Source organism: Lynx canadensis, chromosome A1 (assembly GCF_007474595.2).
Source record: "Lynx canadensis isolate LIC74 chromosome A1, mLynCan4.pri.v2, whole genome shotgun sequence".
Taxonomy (NCBI): domain Eukaryota; kingdom Metazoa; phylum Chordata; class Mammalia; order Carnivora; family Felidae; genus Lynx; species Lynx canadensis.
In genome coordinates, this window is record NC_044303.2 from 151,460,807 (window position 1) to 151,471,155 (window position 10,349).

Here is a 10,349-nt window from a genome sequence, read left to right on the forward strand (position 1 = left end):
AAATCTATGGGAAGAATGTTCCAGGCAGAAGCAGCTAGCGAGAAAGCCTCAATGTGTTGGGGCACCTGGATGGCTCAGTCGGTTGAGCATCGGACTTCAGCTCAGGTCATGATCTCACAGTTCGTGGGTTCGAGCCCCATGTCAGGCTCTGTGCTGACAGCTTGGAGCTTGGATCCTGCTTCAGATTCTGTGCCTCCCTCTCTCTCTGCCCCAACCCACTCGCATTCTGTCTCTTTCTCTCTCAAAAACAAATAAACATTAAAAACTTTGTTTTTAATAAAAAAAAAAGAAAGCCCCAATGTGAAGCATATCTGGAGTGTTTTAGGAACAGCAAGGAGGCCAGTGTACCTGGAGAGCAGTGAGAGAGGGACAATACTAGGAGGTGAGATCAGAGATGTAGGGAGGGAGGGTAGAGACCAGATCACAGAGAGGGAGGCCAAGGTAACTACCAAGAGATGGGTCTGCCTGCTCTGAGACTAAACGACTACCAACCCGGGGTGTAACTTGAATTGATTTTATTTTTTTAATTTTTAAAAATGTTTTATTTATTTTTGAGAGAGTACAAGCAGGGGAGGGGCAGAGGGGAACAGAGGATCTGAAGTGCACTGACAGCAGCAAGCCCACTGTGGGGCTTGAACTCACAAACCGAGAGATTATGACCTGAGCTGAAGTTGAATGCCCAACTGACTGAGCTACCCAGCTATCCCTAACTTAAAATTGATTTTAAACTGAGCTCCCATCTCAGATCAGCATACCCTAGAAGAAACAAAGTTAATTTTACCATTTTAAGTGAGATGATAATCACACATGGAGAATGAGGTAAGAAAAACTGACAAAATATGTATGAAATTACTTCAAAAGTATAAAATACTATTATTTATTCGTTATTTAAAATCAATTTATGGAGCACCTACTATGCATTAAGCAAATTGCTCAGGATAAAAGTGAAAAATAAAGTGATAGATAACTACTGACCATTATTTAAGGGTTAGTGTCCAGAGTAAAATGATTTAACAAGGCAATGAGCTATAACACAGTAAAATTAAAGAATGAGAACATTGGAATAAGCAAATTTTCCCAGATCTCACCTAGGAGGTAGGAAATTTATGTACATATTTCTTTCTACTTCTTCACTTCCTTTTAATTTTTCCAAACCATACTCTTTATATACCTGCTTTTGAGGAGGGTAAAGCTATAATAAATATATTGGAAAACAATGCTCACAGCACTCACAGACTAGCCAGGGAGACAGTTCTATAGAAAAAAAAAAAAAACTGTTTCTTTCTCTTCTTTTTTAAGGTTTATTTATTTTGAAAGAGAGAGCAAGAGAGACAGAACAATTGGGGGAGGGGCAGAGAGAGGGAGTGAGAGAATCCCAAGCAGACTCTGCACTCCGCCCTGAGCGCAATAAGGGGCTTGATCTCACAATGTTGGTCATAGTGCCATCTCTAGGTAGAGGTATACTCTGCTGCTTCTTGTTTAATCTCCCGTGCCCTCACTGTCAGTCCTTCCCTGCCCCACAATCAGTCTGATCTGCCTGCCCTCCACACCCTACTTGTGAGCATGAATCTTCATAGGTGGAAACAGACAGAAAGATCCTCTTCAGATGTCTATTGCTCAAATGCTTAGCATGTCCCAAGAGCATCCCAACAAGACTAGATTACTGCACTACTTAATTGTTATCTTAAGTGACACACAGACACAAATAGAAGTACGAAATTATGCTACAGGTGATGCTTCTAATAAATTAAAAATAATAATCCTATAATTTATATCATTTGTTAGAATTCACAAAAATTTTTGTGTGCATTGTGTATTTGAGCTTCATAAACATCTAGATCTAGTAGTCCTCTTTAAAGATGAAGAAACTGTGATTCACGTAACTGAGGAGACCTCCTAACCCACATGATCTACTAGGTCAAAACCCTTTTAAGGGGAGGATAAGGAAGAGGAGGGTTAGGTATGCATGGCCAGGGCAGCAATGAGGGAGAGACATAATAAAGATGAGGTTGCCAAGATACAAATATTACCATTTGACTCCAGAGTTCCCCACTATCAAGTCGATTGAAAACATTTTCAAATTTAACTTACTTAGAGGATTGCTGCTTTCCTGGCTAACTACCAATGTCTACTAAGAAGGAAGAAAACTATTGCAAGTAAATTAGAAATCAAATGCTGTTGATGACAAGCTCTAATAAAACAAATCATATCATGTGGCCATTCTCTTGACCAACCCTAATTTTTGCCTTTTTGTAGAAATTCACTTCGGATTTTCCCACATAAACAAACATAAAATGAAATTCCATTGTGTTTTACCAATGCATAGAGTATTCAAGTTGAATTTAAGAGGAATTAAGAATTAGGACTGTTTATCTGTATTGAAGACCATATTTCACCTAATAAATGTAAAAGTGTAGTGACCATGAAAACAAACAAAAAATGCCATAAGCACAAGCAAAAAAATGGCAGAGAGACAACAAAAGTACATTAGACCATTCATTTATCTACACATTAGTTTTTTTATTCTTTCAACAAACGTTTATTGAATATTTACCCAGGGTTAGGAACTGTGCTACAGAAAAAGATACATAAGTCATGGCTTCTGCTGTTGAAAAGCTACCATCTAGTAAGATTAACAACATTAAGTGACTAGAGAACACAGTAAAAGCTACAACTAAGTTACAAACCAAGTGCCAAGACTCTATAACAGAATGGATCCATTAACTACATCTGAGGAGTCTGAGGAAGACTTCTTGAAGACAGGAACATTTTAGCTGTACCTGGAAGTCTGTAGACGTGACTATTTTAAGGAAATGCGTTTGGTGAATGTGAGTAAATGGGTTTACATGCAAGGATAAGGGAAAGGTAAGGTAGATAATTGTCTTTCCTTCTAGAAGAAGAGCGTACCCTGGAAGAAGTTTGCCATATAATTCATGTTGAGATTGAGATTCAAAACCAGCGAGAAGAACAATAAGAAGGAAATAAAGGCAGTTGAATGGATTAGGGCAGAGAAATGTTCTAGATCAAGATTCATCATGGAGTGGATTTGATCTTGAGGAAGAAAGTCTCAACATCACACATCTACAAAAGTAAAAAAGAACAGGGCAATTACATGGAGCCATGGAATTGTGAAGCCCAAAGCCATTAGTTTAATGTCTAAGAGTTGTTACAAATGTAAGCCAAAATGCATTGTCCCACAAGAAGCTAATGAGCTCCTGAGATTTTTTTCTTTTTTTTTTTTTTTTTAATTTTTTTTTTTTCAACGTTTATTTATTTTTGGGACAGAGAGAGACAGAGCATGAACGGGGGAGGGGCAGAGAGAGAGGGAGACACAGAATCGGAAACAGGCTCCAGGCTCTGAGCCATCAGCCCAGAGCCTGACGCGGGGCTCGAACTCACGGACCGCGAGATCGTGACCTGGCTGAAGTCGGACGCTTAACCGACTGCGCCACCCAGGCGCCCCCCCTGAGATTTTTTTAAGACAGCACCAAGCTTCTAGGAAGCTTCTCCCTAAAGAAGGCTCTTAAGGAGTCTAGAGGTGCTGGCAACAACACCAGTGAAATCTTCACTCTTCCACATTTGAGTCTCCCCCTTTTAATCCACTAATGCAGAGCCTTTGAAGAAAATCATTTCACAAAGGAAAATGAGGCCAGAGCTACGGGCGCTTTTTCTGCCCACGATGTCTCAGATTCATTCTTAAGGAACTGAGAATTTAACCTTCCAAAATGTCAAAAGACCATCTTATGCCCCACCTCCCACCCCAGCTCCTGCAGCACAAATGCCCAGCACACCAGGGTTTGTGGGATACAATCCACACAGTCATCTTGGCTACAACAACTATAGGGTGGGAGGGAACCCGGGCACCAACAGGCGGGTCACGGCATCCACTGGCATTGTGATTCCAAAACCCCCAAAGCCACCAGATAAGCCACTGATGCCCTACATGAGGTACAGCAGAAAGGTCTGGGACCAAGTAAAATCTTCCAACCCCGACCTAAAGTTGTCGGAGACTGGCAAGATTATTGGTGGCATGTGGTGAGATCTCACTGATGAAGAAAAACAAGAATATTTAAATGAATACAAAGCAAAAAAGATACAGTACAATGGATCTATGAAGGCCTATTATAACCCCCCACATACCTTGCTTACATAAATGCAAAAAGTCGCACCAAAGCTGCTTTAGAGGAAGAAAGTCGACAGAGAGAGTCTTGCATGGAGAAAGGAGAACCTTGCATGAGCATTTAGCCTGCTGAAGATCCAGATGACTATGATGATGGCTTTTCAGTGGAGCATACAGCCACCGCCCGTTTCCAGAGAAACCACCACCTCATCAGTGAAATCCTTAGTGAGAGTGTGGTGCCAGACGTTCGGTCAGTTGTCACAACAACTAGAACGCAGGTCCTCAAACGACAGGTCCAGTCCTTAATGGTTCATCAGTGAAAACTAGAAGCTGAACTTCTTCAAATAGAGGAGAGACACCAGGAAAAGAAGAGGAAATTCCTGGAAAGCACAGATTCATTTAACAATGAGTTTAAAACGTTGTGCAGTTTGAAAGTGGAAGTGGGCATGGAAAAAATCGCCGCTGAAATTGTACAGGCAGACGAATAGGCTCACAAAAGGCAGGAGGAAAGAGAGAAAGAGGCAGCGGAGCAAGCTGAACTCAGTCAGAGCAGCATGGTTCCTGAGGAAGAGCTAGCTTCCAGTAAGGCCGAGGACAAGAAGGACAACAAAAGAGTCCCAATGGAGACAGAGGAGACACACCTTGAACAAGCAATGGAGAGCCAAGAGAATGGTGAATAAGGCACATCTACTCCTGAGGACAAGGAGAGTGGGCAAGAGGGGGTGGACAGTGGACAGTGGACAGTCCTGAGGAAGGGACCAGTGATAGCAACACTGGCTCAGGGAGCAACAGTGCAACCATGGAGGAAACACCAACAGACCCCACACTGGAAGACGAGAAGAAAGAATAAATGTTGCCTTGCTTTATGCGTTCTAAATACTTTTTTAAATGAAAAAATATATTTTTTTGAGTTAAAAAAAAAAAGAAAATCATTTCATTCTCTCATATAAAAACAGCTACCACTCTTCCAGTTATGGAATGAATAAGTTACAGGAATAAAAGGCACAGCATAAAGAATATAGTTAATGATATTGTAATTGCAATGTATCTGGACAGATGGTAGCTACACTTGTGATGAACATAGCATAATGTATAAACTGTCATATACCTGAAGCCAATGTTCTCATTGTTTCCATTGCTTCAATGTTTTCATAGAGTTGATATTGTATGTCAACTATACTCAATTTTTAAAATTTTAATAACAAAAATAAAATAATTAAAAGTTAAAACGGAACCACTAATTTTTTGCTGAAGTACATGACTGAAAAGAACATTACTTAATAAGACTCTAAATGTTCCAAGTTGATCTTACAAAATCCTAGAACCCCAGCATAGATGCTAGTATAATTGTGACAGATATAAAATGAATCTAGAATGCTACCATGAAGAAAAAGGAAGTTTCTTAATATTTGGTGAAAAGTGATAGAAGTTATTTTTAAATTTCTGAGATTTAAAAAATAGAACATTTCTTTCATGATTCTTTACATTTATCCATCAATTTTCAGAACAATGATTTGGATTCCAAAAATGACCAATAAAATATGCTTTTGCAATATCATTAACTCAGATTTTAACATAGTTAATTTTTTAATCCATTAGAGTAATTTACATATGTTTATATGTATTAGTTATACACATCGGTATTAGTTACTGACATAGCAACAATATTTAAGAATTTTCTAAAAATAATCACCTATTATCCTAATATATGTGGGGTTTTTTGCATATTTCCTTTTATAAGCAAAAAATAGAATTTTTGAATATTGTAATGATTTTACTGTTGGAAGTAATAAGATGGATACTGCAAAAGTCCTTGAAAAAGAAAGTTGGGTAACCAACGATATGAAATGAACCAAAAAAATACTAGGTAGTCTCAAAACTGAAGAACAAGGCTTGAATAATCAGATATAGCCAAGGGCCATGTTGGTGATTGTGCCATTATAAAGGATAGTTCTTTATAATGGTTATATTTTAATACTTTGGAAATGGATCAAAAGTAGAGGTCATAGTTGAAAGTTCAGAGGTGAAGTAACATGGAAAACATAATAATGAGCTTTACTTTAATCACTTAATACACAAGTTTAAGTCTGATTTCCTTTAAACAAAGGACTATTATCTGAAGAACACCAAAAGACCTTGTCAAAGGGAAGATTATTTGAAGTTTAAGTTCTAAACTCTTTTAAGGGCTTAAAGTATTGTAAGGAGACCCTTTAAAATATATCACCACTGTTGGGGACTCTGCAAAAGTGAAATGAGGAGAAACCTTATTTTTAATATCTTTGAAAAGGAGATTCTGTCTTTAGAAGAGTTCTCCAGAGTTCACAGGTTGGAAAACCGACCCATTATAACTAGTTTTGCATCTGGAAATTTTATAATCCTTAGGATGACATGATGAACTAGATGAACCCTTATGAGCACTTCCACACCTGCATGCCTGTGATGTCCTTTCCAAAATAAACCCTTGAAGTACCACAAAGATCAGTTTGAAGTATCTGAGAATAGCTGAAATCTATGCTGTCCTTTCACTATCTTTTGGGATATTCTTGGCTAAAATAAATTTCTACCATAGGTTTATAAGTGTGATGATAATACGTGTAACTGAATTTAGAGGCAGTTGAGAGATAAATATATATTGATCAATCTATTATGTAAAATATATCTTAGGTAATTTCTTAATTTCCCAAAGATGTATAATGGCTAAAAGTTTATTTCCACGGGCATATTTTGAAAACATAGATGATCTAAAAACTTCTCTTTGGATCATTTAAGATCTCTTGCTTTCTTAAATAGAATATAGACATAGGTGGATGGGCAGTAGCCGTACTTTCTCAAAGAGGATATAATGGATGTTTACACAAACATTCCTAGAAAAATCAAACACTTCACACAAGGTTGAATGAAAAAGGAAGTGTTTTATTTTAACATGTGTAGTGTAATCGCACCGAAGAATTTTTACTTAACTTTATTACTGTCACTTTGTTCAGAGCAACTCCTAAGAGGTGCTTTAAGGATCTCCTACACCTACCTGTAGACAGATAAGGCCTTCAATGTAGTAGTAGATATATATTAGAATGGGAATCGGAATTGGAAGCTATAGCTAGATAAGTGGATTAAACATATTTTTCAGACACAAACATTTTTACAGAAGTATTTATGAGTGAAAAGATATGCTATCTGGGATTTGCTTTAAATCATACAATAAAAATGAATGTCATTAAACCCATTAACATTTAACTGATTCTATTATTCCTATCTTACCATTAACAACTGTATATTTTAAATTTTTTCTTGGCATCCTGGGTAAAAAAGATGACCTAGATTTGCATAAACTATAAATCTCACAATTTAAATGTAAATTCTAAATATTATAAAGACGTGTTTACCAAATCCTTTGGTACATTATCTAGATAAAAAAAAAAAAAATCTTCAGGGGCTCCCTTCTGCTTGCTAGAAAGGATGCTGCCTAATTCACAAATTGCTTAATAAAGCTGATTAGATTTTCAATAAATAAATAAATAAACAAAAAAATATAAAATAAAATCTTCCAATGGGTGTTTTGGCAAAACTGATAGGAAGTTCATTTATTTCAAGTCCCTAAGATTACTAACTTCTACATAGCCACGCAGAGCAGATCTCAAGTCACAATACGAGCAAAAGACAGTTAACCATACTCATAGCCAAATTTCTGATCTTTCACCTCCCCAAATTGCTCCTACCAGTGCCCCCCATCTCAAACAAATGGCGACTCCCAACTTTACAGCAGTTCAATGCGAAAACCTTAGAGTCATCCTAGGCTCCTGTATTTTTCTCAGTTCTCTCAACTAATCCATTAGAAATGGGTCAGCTCTACTTACCTGGATCTCTTACCCAGATCTCTGACCACTTCTCACCACTTGAACTGCTACCAGTTTGCTTCAAGCCATGGTCACCTCCTTACCATATTGCAGTAACTGGTCTGCCATCTCAGAGAATAGAGGATATTCTCAAAATAGCACTTACAGTGTTCTTTTCAAAGTATATGCCAAAAAAAGAAAAAGAAAAGTATATGCCAGACCACATCACTCCCCTGCTCAAAATCCTCCAAAGATTTCTTATCTCAATTGAAGTAAAAGCCAAAGACCTCAAATAACTTAATGACTCTCCATTTTTCCTCTGACATTATCTCCTACTAATCTTCCCTCCCTCATTTTACTCCAGCTGAACTGCCCTCCTCAAATACTTTAAGCATACTTTCACCTCAGGACCTTTGCAATTGCTATTTCCTTTGCCTGAAACACTCTTCCTTCAGAGCTGCTATTTCCTCCAAGAACTACACAGCTTGCCTCCCCATATCCATTGATTTTCTTTAAATGTCATCTTCTCACTGAGGGCTTCCCCATGAGGGAGGGGATGCTACTTAACATAGCAATCCCAACTCAAAGCCCTGATCCCCTTCATTCCATAGCATCTGTTACCATCTGACATGCTATATGCTTAACTTCTTTATTTGTTTATCATGTCTTTCACCACAACTAAAATAAGCTTACTGAGGGAAGATATTTATGTCTGTTGGTTCACTGCTATGTGTTTGGCATCTAGAAAAATACCTAGTCTTAATAAATATTTGTAAACGAATGAGAGAATGAATTCCCCCAAAGCCAAGATTTTCAAAGTATTTAAAATTTTCTCATATGCAAGATTTATATATAAATTATTGACTTTTCCCTTCACAAACCACAGATCTCTTCTCTTTTCTTGAATATATCTTCAAATGATCTTTCCTCTCACATTCCCACTTTAAAACTTCACTGACCATGAAACTGCATTAAAATATCTACAAGTCACTGCATTTCTCAAGCAAGAGCCAAGTTGAAAATTCCAGTTTGGAAGAATAGTTTAAGCTGGATTCTGTGTTCTAAAAATCGACAAGGAAAGGAAAAAAATGTTGAACATTCAAAGTTCCGAGTATATCCATCAATTCCGAACACTTGTGGGGTAACTCAATTCTATTCCTATACACAGTTCAGACAGAACTGACTCTGTAAAAACACTTTTTACACTAAGAGGATACAAATAATTTTATAATTTTTTAACCCAAATCTGTATTTCCCTCAATTTTTGAGGCATGAGTTGCCACCTTGCAATGAACACATATGTTTGTCCTGATGAAGATCAAACTTGATTTCAGTCTCCCTGAGGACAGGAAAGGTGGCATAAATATTTGCATTTTTTTATAGTTCACAGTCTCAAACACTGAATTTACACTAGATACATTTTTATCGGCTATCTAGTCTAGGCTTTACCACTAGCTGAGTGATTTTGAATAAGTCAACCAACATCTCTGGCCATGTTTTCTCCTCTTCAAATGAAAAACAAACAGGATTGAACTGACTGACCTCAAACTATATCCCACTCTGATTTTCTAAAATGCACAAATCTAAATACTACAGTTTCATTCATTACATCAGAGGTTATCAAACTTGTCATCCGTGCTTTGTTCAATCCTTCTGTTTTTAAAGTTACAGTTTATTTTTATCATAATTTATAAGTACTATTTAACTTACAGCCATTCTTCTCTGTTGACACAAAATGGTATTTGCATATAGTAATGAGCTGATGAATTTTGCTAGTCCTTAATCTGGTGTTCTGAGATTCAGTGGTGATGCTCTGGGAAACATCTGTTAAATATTTGCATGTCTTATACCTCACAGTCTCTGATGGCTAAAGTCCTAATAGGATTTTTAGATTTATGGTACTAATGGGCATTGGTGATGATGCTGCTCAAGAATTCGTATTGTGGGGAACCTACATGGCTCGGTCAGTTAAGTGTCTGATCTCTGCTCAGGACATGATCTCATGGTTCCAGAGTTCAAGCCCCATGTGGGGCTCTCTGCTGTCAGCACAGAGCCCGCTTGGGACACTCAGTCTCCCCCTCTGTCCCTCCTCCACATGCACACACACACTCTCTCTCAAAAATAAATAAATTTAAAAAAAGAATTTGGTTGTATCTGGGTGCCTAAGTGGCTCAGTAGCTTAATCATCCGACTCTTGATTTCAGGTTAGGTCATGATTTCATGGTGGAACCAAACCCCACATCAGGCTCCATGCTGGTAGCTAGGATCCTCCTTGGGTTTCTCTCTCTCCCTCTCTTTCCTCCCCAACTTGTGCACACGTATGCATGTGCTCTCTCTCAAAATAAATAAATAAACATTTAAAAATGTGTTGTTTATTTTGGAGAGGGAGAGAGAGA

At 37.7% G+C, this 10,349-nt stretch overlaps 1 pseudogene; it reads left to right on the forward strand.

Annotated features, from left to right (window-relative positions):
- The first annotated feature begins 3,735 nt into the window (after positions 1-3,735).
- LOC115505957 lies at positions 3,736-4,970 on the forward strand (annotated as a pseudogene).
- Positions 4,971-10,349: the final 5,379 nt, after the last annotated feature.